Here is a 12,882-nt window from a genome sequence, read left to right on the forward strand (position 1 = left end):
CCTAGCCACGCATTTGATAGTGGAGGTCACATTTTTTTTTTCATGAGAAAATAAAAAATATAAACTTAGTGGGCACCTGGGTGGCTCAGTGGGTTAAAGCCTCTGCCTTCGGCTCAGGTCATGATCTCAGGGTCCTGGGATGGAGCCCCGCATTGGGCTCTCTGCTCAGCAGGAAGCCTTCTTCCCCTTCTCTCTGCCTGCTTCTTTGCTTACTTGTGATCTCTCTCTGTCAAATAAATGAATAAAATCTTAAAAAATATATATATATATATATATATATATATATATATACATATGTGTATATATATATATATAAATAAACAGGTTTTGCTCTTGTTGTTAGATAAAGATTTGATTTTGTTTTGTTTTGTTTTAGTTTTTGAGTTTATTTCCTTTAGTTATTTTATTAGGTGTTTGTTTTAGAAGTCACGTTGTTGGGGTACCTAGGCGGCTCAGTCGGTTAAGCATCCAGCTCTTGGTATCAGCTCAGATCATGATCTCAGGGTCATGAGATCGGGCCTTGCAGCAAGCCCCACAGTCACCGTAGAGTCTGTTTGGGATTCTCTCTCCCTCTCTCTGTGTCCTTCCTGCACATGCTCCCTCTTCCTTTCTCAAATAAATAAATAAAAATCTTTAAATGCCACAATGTATACATGTTTCAGGGTTAGCCTGTAATTTGTCTCAGATTTCTGATTTCATCAATGATAACTTACAGTGCATGTCACGATTTGGAAGTAGCTAATGTAATTTTTTATCAACGTATTGTGTTACTCATCATGTTGTTACTGCTCCTTAAAAGGGTTGCCAATATTTCTGAAAAGGGACATTCTGAATCACAAATGTTGTAATGTAGGATGTACCTATATTCAGAATGGGAAGAATAGGGTTCTAATACTCATTCTATAACTTAAAATATTTGGACATTAGATAAATGGCTTTACTAGAAACAGTGACAATAATACATTGTACAACGTACTATTGACAATACAATGCACAGTGATACAAATACACAGTAAGTCTATATGTCATAATGCATTTGGAAGTCAGATGAGAGTATGGATGTGGTACTTTGAGGAAGGTAGCATGATAGATGGTCTCCCCACCTGCAGGTACACCCTGAGCAGACCCCAGATCCTGCTCCCTGTCCCCCATGGGCAAGGCTGCACCTGGCAGGGCCTGCGTAGGGTAGTGGAGGGGATTCCTGCCTGAGCAGACCCCAGATCCTGCTCCCTCACCCCCAAGAGACTTCAGTTTCAGCAGAGTCAACTAAGGAGGCGAAGGAGAAAGAGACAGGCCCAGAGTATCAGCCAGGAAAGGGCAAAGCCCAGCACTGCTTTCCCACCTGCCCCAGGTGTCTCCTTTTCTGCCAACAGCTCTGCTCTGGATTAGACCTATAGTTACACTGGCCTCCAACCCTGCTTAGTCGGCCAGATGCGATGCTAGCTTTCTCAGATTAGGTTCACAACTCTGATGAAGGCCCAGTGGGATATGCATTTGGGAAAAGGACCCCAGCCTGGCACTGAAGGCTTCTCCCAGGGTAGGCAGCTGAGAGTCTAGGGTCTGAGCCCCTCGCCAAGAGGGCCCTGGCACCCTGAATTCAGGCTGCTGTACTGTCCCCATGGTGTCTGCTAGGCTGAGGAACAGGCAAGCTGGGGGAATGATCATCCTGTAGCCTCGACAGTGGTAATAGGACTGCATAGGACCCTCTACCAAGGGTCCTGTGGGTCCATGGCCCTCCCGTGTTCCTCTGGGTTCCTGGGGTTGTGCTTCCCCTCCTGAGCAACTATGTGGCCCTGCAGGCCTGCCTCCCATCACCTTCCCCTTCCTCCCTCCTCTTGGAGGCCTGCCAGGTCCACTGCTTCCCTTCTCAAGCTGACAGCTGGTGGTGGACAGACCACAGCCCCCTCTGAGACACCTGTGCATGCTAGTGGGGGTTGTTCCTGGCCTGGGGACTCACCATAGTGCTCCCCACCTTAGTGACTTTTTTATTTGTCTGCTGGGTCAGAGTCTTGCCAAATAATTTCCCAACTTGCTGAACACAGTTTATTTCTACAAAACCTAAATCTTTTCATTCCTCCCAAGAAAACCCCAGTTTTTCTGCTGTCTTCTCACAGACTTTTTTACTGTTAAATAGTAGCCATGGTAATGGGACTTAGAGATTGCTATCTATACGCACTGTTCTAGGTGACCTACACACCAATTCATTTACCTCTCCAAGAGCATGAGGCAGGATGCACTTTACAGATCTGCTTATGGATAAAAGAAGAGAAAACAAGTTGAGTAAATTAGCTGAGTTTGCAACCATTTTGGGGACACAGCCAAGATTTTTTCCTAGATGTGTGTTATTGACCACCATGTTCCGTCATGTGCATGTGCAAGCATATGTGTGTCTATGTGTGCATTTGGGTGATCAGAGAATGCATGTATATTAATGGTATATAAAGGGACATAGGACATAAGGGTAGTTTTACACCCAAAGTCAGGTTGCTTGCTTTGTACTTACTCATTTGTTACTGGTATCATTTTGTTTTATTCTGTTCTTAAATATCTAAAAATAGAGTATCCCACATGGCAGCATCATTAACTTTCCAATATACTTCCTTGGAACCTGCATATGCAATAAGTACCTCCATGCTAGAAAATCATATGATACTCTCAATGCCAAAGATGTTCTATTTTTTGCCAGACTTTGTTATGTGCCCCTAAGACCTATTTCATCATGCCCAAACTCTGGACCATCCCCTCATTCACAAAAGAACTCTGAAGGGAAGGGCAATGCTGCCAATGAAGGCAAGAGCATAGTAGACTGAGGTCCAGTGAGGGGTGGCAGACAAAGTATATACATTTAATAACCCTGTATTCATAATTTTATTGTAATTTATAAAGGATAGACTAGATAGAATGATAGAAATGATAGAAAGAATTAGTATGCCCCATATGCATTTATATACAAAAAGCATTTGGATTGATGTAGACTCCTCAAATTTTAGCCATCTACCCTGAATGTTTCCTTTTTTTTTTTTTAAAGATTAGTACTCTCAGATAATTATCATCAATAAATTAAGAAGAGTCCTTATAAACTAACCTATGACAAAGGGCAATGATCAAGTTCTTGCAAATAAGGACTTGAATGCACACAGAGGCACAGTTCAAGGTGCCCCTTTTATTGCAGAAGCAGACATAATGCAGTATCACTGTAAATTAAAAAAGGATCAATTAGTGTGTTTTAATAAGAGTGCAAATTAAACAGTTTGAATGGAACTCAGTCAATTACTTTGGAAAACACATTTGATGATCAAAGCTAAAGACCTTGGTTAACCCAATATTGTCTAATGTTTGTATCTTAATTACTACAAAAATATTAAATACCACTTAGGAACTAAAGTAATTACAATAACAGAATATATCTTTTTGTGTTATATCTATTCCTGTTTTTGTTTTGTTACTTGCCTTATCAGGTCTGTCTATTCAGGGACTGTCTACAAAAAACAAACAAACAAACAAAAAAACTATGATGTCAAACTTTCTTTGAAACCACTCCTTTTAAATAATTTTAAACTTTTGGAATTAAACACACACACACACACACAAACATGCTTACCCAAACCCAGTGAATCATAAGTCATAAAATTTCAGACTATTTATTTTTCTTCCCAGCATGACTTTAACTTTGTCTTATTCTTACTGTCTGAAATGGCCTTTCTCCCAAACTTCTTTCATCTTCACATATTTTATTTTTTTTAAAGATTTATGTATTTCTGTTAGAGAGTGAACAGAGCCACATAGGAAAAGCAGGAGAGAGAAAGAATCTTGAGCAGATTCTGTATAGAGTCTAAAGTGGGACTCGATCTCACAACCCTGAGATCATGACCTGAGCCAAAACCAAGAGGAGGATGCTTAACGGACTGAGCTACCAAGGCGCCTCTCTTCACCTATTTTAGGCTTCCATTTAAACACGACCTCATCAGAGCATTTCACCTTGCCACACAATCTGACATACATCCCAGTTCCTAATTGGAGTCGCTATTTTAGGCCCTGGCAACATCTCTTAAAAGCCAATTTCCTTCAAAGTTTACACATTTTTTTTTTCTTTACATTTTTCTTAGTGAGTGTGTTTCCCTCCCTACTCTAGAATATAAGTACTCAAGAATAGTTACACAATAATATGGCATTAGCAGCCAGACAACAACGTTTTCCATGGACAAATGTAAACCTTTTCTAGAATAGTCACCAGATGAGTGTTTACTAAAGAGACTTTAAAGTTTTTAAAAATGTACCTGGAAAAGATAGACGGGGGCATCTTATCAATCTTGTAACAGGGTGAGAAAAATGTGTCATTTGCCCATTTGTTTGTGAGGGAATTACTCTTATGTAACTACAGGGAATTTTATTTTATTTTATTTTTTAATTTTTCTGTATCATGGGGAAGCTAAATTTGGGACTGAAAGGTGAGATGTACTTTTTGCAATGTGGCCTTTGACTGACTTCCATGATGTCATTGCCATGAAGACAGTTTTATAAACGTGCAGCAGATTTCACAATCTGTTATCTTGTGCTTTCCGTGAGTGTGTGTGTGTTTTGTCATGTTAGAAAGACAGCTTCACACACCACTCATGACAGGTTCATCTTACCCGCATGGTGCCTTGTATGTTCTCCGTGGGTACCGGGCTCAGCGATACCTGGCTCACAGCAGGACATGGGAACATGGGAACAGTTGAATAAATGGGGCAGAATGCAACTGCCTCTTAACCATTCTCTACCCCCCCCATTATAAGGGATCTTTGTACCAGTAGCTCAGTTTTCCAAAGTGCAAATGGATGCATCTCTTTTTAGAAAAAAATCACCTGGAAATCTCCTGCCTCAAAGGTCTAGAGCCTGAGGATCTGTCCCCCACCCTCCACAGCCTGTACGACTAGAGCCAAAGCATATGGTTTGAAAGGCATCAAACCGGTGTCTTCTTTCCTGCCTTTGGTATTTATTACTACTGACTTCTTTGTCATGTTGCCCTTCTCATCTGCTCAAGTCCTGTCCAAACTCCTGGCGCTCTCTGAAGTGCATGGTATTGTGGTGATTTCTCACATTCTGCCTTAAGTTACAGTTCTGTGAGGACCGGAGCCTGCTGATCCCCTAGACAGACACTCTCCAAGAACAGGGATCTGTGTCCACTCTTCTTTCTGTCTTCCACATGTCTTAGCTCAGGTGGAGATATTTGAAGGATTTTGACTGGAATTACTTAATTCTAATTGGGTGGCATATAAAACAATTTCTCACATGAATTCCAAACCAAAATGTACCTTCTAAAAATAAAAATAATCAGGGGTGCCAGGGTGGCTCAGTCAGGTTAAGTGTCTGCATTCGGCTCGGGTCATGACTCAGGGTCCTGGGATCAAGTCCTACTTCAGCCTCCCCGCTCAGTGGGGATCGTGATTCTCCTTCTGCCTTCTCTGCCTGCTGCCCCCCTGCTTGTGCTCTCTCTCTCTTCAAGTAAATAAATAAAATCTTAAAATAATCAAGTATCAATTTTAAAATAAATTACCTGTCATGATGCTCAATAATAATTATACAATAACATTCCATTAGTAAGGATTTGAGAATACAATTCTATTTTTGTAAAAAGGATGAAAATATGTGTCTTTTTAATATGGATGTTTAAGTCTCCAGGATGGGTTGACAAAGTGTAGTGCAAAGTGTGAAATAGGAAAGTTTTGGAAGTAATAATTCACTTTTGGACCTATTAACACTAATGTTACATCAAAATCAGTTTCACATGGATTAAAAACTTTGGTGCAGATTGTGTACTATAAAAATAAATAGAAGTAAGCATCAAATTCCTGTGCTAAAATAAGTTTTCAATTTAAAGGAAGAAAAATAAATGCAAAGGGAAAATGAGAGACTTTTTAGTGTGTCATTATTTAATGTCTATGCCCAATGCTACAAGATGAAAGTGTAAGGAAGGCAGATTTTTGCATTTACCCTTTTAGGGTTTTTCAGCTGGGCTGGAGAATCAAACTGTCAAAAAACAGTTTACTAGGAGAAAATCATACACATTTATATAAGTTTTATACAACACAATAGCCCTCAGAAGAAGTAAAAGTGAAAGAGAAATGATACCTACCTGCTGTGGGAGTGGGCTGAACAAAGAGGCAGGTGGGGAGAAGTAACTCAGTCAGGAGAAGAGGCTGAAGGCAAATGCAATTGTTTTAACAAGGTCAGCTGGTGCAGACACCTGACTGACCCCACTTCTCCCTTTTGTGCAAGGTAAGAATGTTGCTTCCCTGCTGGTACAGGCAGGATACCTGTCACGTGGACATTTCATCTCCTGCATTTAAGAAAAGGAAGGTTGGAGTGTTTTTCTTACATTTGCAGCTTTTCTAAGTGCCTTTAGCTCAAAAGAATCCTTATGCCAATTTGGCATAGTTTCAGAGGGCATATTCGGCCACTCTTCAAAAGATACCACAAACTGAGAAAGGAAATTCACAAAAAATAAATAAACGATATATACATAGCGAATTAAAAAGTTACATCATGGATCAAAGCAGCATATAGCTTGACGAAATTGGCACTTTTAAGAAGATCCAGCTCCTGAAAACCTTCAACCACGTTTGTATTACAAAATGTCCTGGGACTTTCGTTCAAAGATAAGCCAAGGCATATTAAATAGATGGAGTTTATTCGAGTATTTATTGATTTGCAAAAGGCAGCACGAGATCGAAATGATTTGGAGGCTCCACGGACTGGCGCTTTAACAGAGTCCGATGGAGAAAAGGCATGCGCAAAGTCAGGGCAGTATCGATTGGCTATCCGTGACTGCCTGGTTGACTCTTTGTGATTGGTGGTCCTTAGCATTTTGATTACCTGGAGTCCTTTAAGGCTCAGCCTGGGGGTTCACTCCATGGGCTGCCTTGACATTTGAACCACTTCAGCCTCAGTCTAATTAGCAGCCTCCTTGTTTAATTAATTCGATTATGATTTTCTGGGAGACTAGATCAATCTAGGAAGGTAGCTGGCATGCAAAGTACTGCAACTCTTTAAGAAAGGTGACTGCAGGGGCACCTGGGTAGCTCAGTGGGTTAAAGCCTCTGCCTTTGGCTCGGGTCGTGGTCCCATGGTCCTGGGATCGAGCCCCACATGGGGCTCTCTGCTCAGCGGGGAGCCTGCTTTCTCCTCTCTCTCTCTGCCTGCCTCTCTGCCTGCTTGTGATCTCTGTCTGTCAAATAAATAAATAAAATCTTTAAAAAAAAAAAAAGGTGACTGCACAGTCTCCTTCTCGCCCACCCCTTTACCTATGCCAGTGCAAACTTGTGATCTTTCCACCATAAAAGGAAACTTACTCCTATTTCATCACCTTCTCCACTAACATCATATAGTTCCCTGATGTCTTACCGGGGCTCTGAGATTAGACACAGAGATTTGATGGGTTACTGGAGGTAAAGAAAAGCACTAAAAATACAGCCATGGATTCCATGTTTTTTTTTATTGCCAGGAAGCATAATCAATTATCTACAGAATTCACACCTTTTCCCAGCATTTGTCCAATGTAATCCTATGACTGTTTCTATGAGAAAGCACAAACTGGATGCAGAATGAGAGCATTGATTATGGGTCTCTGAAATAGGATTTCCCAGACTGATTGTTGCCTAAATTTGCATAAGACAAATCTTTTTTTTTTTGTAGATCTGTGTATTTAAAAGGCTTTTAAAACTTGGGAAAGTATCTCCAACTTGCAGGAAACAATGTATTTTCTAATGAAAGCTTTCTCAAGCAAAGACAATCTATAAGAAGTAAGTTCTTTTAATAGTACATATATTTAAACCCCGCCTTTATCTTAATGTGCATAGTAGGCTCCATCTCTCCTTTTTTGCATCTTTACGATTTTTGTTACATTTTAATGATACCACACATATTCTGTAAAACATAACTTACAGAATCATGTGTTCTGTGTGAGCTCTCTCAGCAGGAGAAAGTAATGGCGAGAAGCATACTCTTGAACTATGCCAAAAATAATTTCATGGAGTTATTGTAGCATGCTGAGTATTAGAAGGCCTTTTAGATTTCAAACTGGTATTATAATGATTTATAATATCCAAATGCTCTGAAGTGGCCATTCATTGAGTATCTTGTTATGCAAAATAGTCTCCAAGCATTCTGCAAAGTCATATATTAATCACTTTGGTCCCAAACAAAACGCTGTTCACCAAGCAGCTGTTTCTGGGTTATTATGCCTCTCTTTGACTAAGTTAAAACTATTAAATCAAAAACTATGTTCATTTGAACACTTTTATACTCTTACTTTGAAAAGAAAAAAAAAACACAATATTTTGATTACACAGGTACCGAGGTTTAAGAAATGACACTGATAAGTAATTATGGTGGCTTATTTCTTTTTATAACGAGGTACTATTTTAGTCAATAAAATTCCTCATTTTATAATGGTGCTTTTTTTTTTCCAAAATAGAAACTTATCCTTCATTGACTATATTGGCATGTATGTTGGCAGTATATATTTTATAATCCTTATGTCTCTAAAAATCAGTTTTCTAAGGGTGTTTAAGGAAACAAAAGCAGTATTTTGGGTGTTTTAGTCTTTTTTTAAAATTTTTTTTTTGAGACTCTCGATTTTTTTTAGAAGGTAAGTGATCACAAAATCCATTCCTTGATGACTAGGAACTTTATGTTATCATCTCTAAAAGGTTTGAAGTGTAATATTCAAAATAGTTCTCAAATTTAAATGGCTCTTATCACTGGGATTCAGGAAGGTCCTTTCTGCCACTAAAAGGTTCTTTATCATTTTCTTTCTTTTCCTTTCTGGTTCCATCTTCCATAGATGTGACAATTGTGTGACACAGATCACTACCACTCAGCCATTTTAAGTCCTGAATGCAGCATTCTCTCCCAGAGCACCAATCAAATCCTCAATCATATCAAAACCCATTACCAACCAACTGTTATTAATTTTTGAGTTGAAGCTAGTGTCTACTTCTGATTTAAAATTGCACAGGCTTGGGGGAAAAAAAGCATGGTCTTGAATCAGGGATCTGCAAAACATTTTAGAATTCATCGGCTCCAGCATACCAACTTCATAAACTTGTGTATTAGCTGGTAGATAGGCAAATAACTTTGTCACAGGCAAATAGGAACAGGGGCTGACACCCTGCTTTTTACTTAAACTCTTGTCTCTCTACCTATCCCTCTGCCTTAGCCCATCAGGGCTTAACATTTGCAGACCTACAAAGCTAAATGACTTAATTGGGGCGGTGATAAAAAAGAAAGGAGAGTAGGGAGAACAGAGGAGCTGGTAGGAATTTGAGATGCCAGCTTGAGCGGAGGAATGTGGGATGGCAAATGGTAGATGGAGCAACAGTAAATTTTAACATTGTGGTCTCAGGGCATAGAGTTCCCTCAGTGCCTAATCAAAGAACTGTGTGATTTGACTTCTGTATAGTTTCATGAATACTGATGGTCGATAACAGTATGTATGGAGCAAAGTAAATCTAAGTATTATTGAATTCATATTATTTTTTCTTACCCTTATGTACTTGTAGTATTCAGTTAATTATATGAATCTTTTCTTCTATTTTCACTTCATACCTGAGGGTTTTGTTTTGTTTCATTTAATAAAGAATTACCTGGCAATTGGCAGTCAGTCATACACACACAGAGATTCGTTCTCATACAGCAAAACACATAATTTCATGTTTTTATCCACTTACACTTCTCTTATGGTTACATTCGTTTCAAAATTCAAAGCATTGCCCTTTTGTAGATGACATTTTCAGAACTAAAATTTGTTTTTTGTTTTTTGTTTTTTTAACACACAGCCTTTGGACTTTAGTAAATACCCAAATGCTGCATTGTTCAGTCATTATCGTAGCAAAGCAGTCATTCAGTTAGATCACACCATAGATCTGTCTACACTTGTAGACACTTGTATTTGGTGACAGTGCTAAAGAGCTGGGCAACACATCTTATTGAATAAATGCTATCCCACTATGCCATAATCATAAATAAGACTTTATAAAACACACACTAGTTTGAGTTCTTCAGGTAACTTGTCTCCAAAATGCTGTGTGGGGTTGTATTCTGTAGATAAACAGAATCTCTGCTTATAGTACCTATTCCACTTGATATTATTGGGCAGTCCAAAACAGGGAGAAACTCCTGAGTTTATTCTTGGTACTCTACAGAACTCTAGAGGAGGGCCTGTTGAAGTATCAACCTAGGAAAATAGTTTTACTTTTAAGTTTTAATATTCACAGAAAATGAAATACTTCAGGATTTGGAACTAACCTAAGATGCTACCTTTATCTTACCTCCCAATTTTTGCAGATGTACGAACTATTTACTGAAACCATACAGTCTAGAGATAACTTCTGATTCATTATTATTATTATTATTTTTAACTGAAGTATAGTTGACCCACAATGTGACATTAGTTTCGGGTGTACGACATTGTGTTTCAACTTCTCTATGCCTTCACCACAAGTGTATGACCTCTGTCCTCACAGATGCTATTACAGTGTTATTGACGAAATTCCCTGTGCTGTACCTTTTTTCTGTGAACTATTCCTTTTATAACTGGAAGACTGTACCTCCTCACAGATTTTGCCCAACCCCACCCACCTCTCCTTGGACAACCATTGGTTCTCTATGTTTATGGTCTATTTTTGCTTTTTGTTTATTTTTTTATGTTTTAGTTTCCACACTTAAGTGAAGTCATACGTATCTGTCTTTCTCTGACTGACTCACTTTACTTACCGTAGTATCCTCTAGGCCCATCCATGTTGTCACAAATAGCAAGATCTCATTTTTTATAGCTGAATAGTATTCTATTCTATGTACATCCATGTCTTCTTTATCCATTCCTCTGTTGATGGACACTTGGGTTGTTTCCATATCTTGGCTATAGTAAGTAATGCTGAATAAATATAGGAGTTTATATAGTGTTTTTACTCTTTGTGTAGATACCTGCTAGTGGAGCTACTGGGTCCTCGGGTAGTTCTGTTTTGTAGAACCTCCATCTTGTTTTCTAGAGTGGCTGCAGTACTTTGCATTCCCAACAGCACCGCAAGAGGGTTCCAGTTTCTCTGTATCCTCACCAATACCTGCTGTTTCTTGTGTTGTTGACTCTAGCCATTCTGACAGCTGTGAGGTGATATTTCATTGTTGTTTTAATTTGCGTTTCCCTGATAATAAGTGATGTTGAGCATCTTTTTTTTTTAAGATTTTATTTATTTATTTGACAGAGATCACAAGCAGGCGGAGAAGCAGGCAGAGAGAGAGGGAGGCAGGCTCCCAGCTGAGCAGAGAGCCCAATGTGGGGCTCAATCCCAGGACCCTGAGATCATGACCTAAGCTGAAGGCAGAGGCTTTAACCCACTGAGCCACCCAGGCACCCCGTGATTGAGCATCTTTCATCTTTCTGTTTGCCATCTGGATGTCTACTTTGGGGAAAAAGAGTCTATTTAGCTTCTCTGCCTTTTTTTTAATCATTATTTTTGGTGTTAAATTGTAGAAGTTCCTTATATATTTGGATACTACCCTTTATCAGATATGTCATTTACAAATATCTTCCCATTCAGTAGGTTGTCTTTTCATTTTGATGATTGTTTCCTTCATTGTGCAGAAACGTTTTATTTTTATGTAGTTCCAGTAGTTTATTTTTGCTCCTGTCTTCCTTGCCTGAGGCAACCTATCTAGAAATATGCATCTTGGATTGGCTGATGTCGAAGAAATGACTGCCTGTGTTTTCTTCTAGGACTTTTATGGTTTCAGGTCTCACATTTGGGCCTTTAATCCATTTTGAGTTTATTTTTGTGTGTGATATAAGAAAGTGGCTCAGTTTCATTCTTATGCATGTTTATGTCCAGTTTTCCCGATGCTATTTCTTGAAAAGACTATCTTTCCCATTGTATATTTTTGCCTCCTTTGTCTTAGGTTAATTGACCATATAGATACGGGTTTATTTCTGGGCTCTATAATGTGTATTGATCTATGTGTTTGTTTTTGTGCTAGGACCATACTGTTAAGCTCTGATTTATAACTCCCCAAATGTATGACTGGTGATATAAGTGTTAAGAAAGTAAAAATTTAATTGTTTGGTCTTGAGAAATATAATGATTAAATATATGCACATACACATGAATTTATTTTTTACATAATTAGATTTTACATATAATGAAATTATACAAACTTCTATTTCATTCATCTTCTATTTCCTCACTCTGGAGACATTAAATGCTACACATCATCTAGAATCTCTGCTATATTTTGTAATGTGTATAATCGTTACTCAGGAATCATGGTGAGCAACTCAAAGTGTTACCAAATAAACTCAAAGCACAGTATAATCGTTTGTTTGGGGCACCTGAGTGGCTCAGTCAGTTAAGCATTTACCTTCAGCTTGGGTCATGATCTTGGGGTCCTGGGATCGAGACATGAGTCAGGTTCCCTACTCAGTGGGGAGTCTGCTTCTCCTTCTCCCTCTGACAGCCCCCTGCCCCAAGTCATGCACTCTTTCTCTTTCTCAAATAAATAAAATATTTAAAGAAAAAAAAAAGAGGAAAAATAAAATGGTTTGTTTAAAAGGGGACTAAATGAGGGTTCAGCAGCTATTCAGAAACATAGAACATTCCTACAAAAAATCTAGGTATTTGTGGTTCAAAGGAAGTATTCCAAGGAAGCTATACTCAGAGCCCAAGTACAGTCAGAAGTTCACTGTAATAATTGTCCTCTCATTATGGCCAATGTTGATCAAATCAACTGAATAACTCAGTCTTATTCAGTCCATGCAATATTCTTTTTTATAGCTCTTCTTAAAGTATGTTAGGGATCCATCTATGTCAAGAGTTTTCCAAATGTGTTCTGTAGAGACTTGGAATTGTA

Source organism: Mustela putorius, unplaced genomic scaffold, assembly GCF_011764305.1.
Source record: "Mustela putorius furo isolate JIRA1106 unplaced genomic scaffold, ASM1176430v1.1 tig00000577_pilon_pilon_pilon, whole genome shotgun sequence".
Lineage (NCBI taxonomy): Eukaryota > Metazoa > Chordata > Mammalia > Carnivora > Mustelidae > Mustela > Mustela putorius.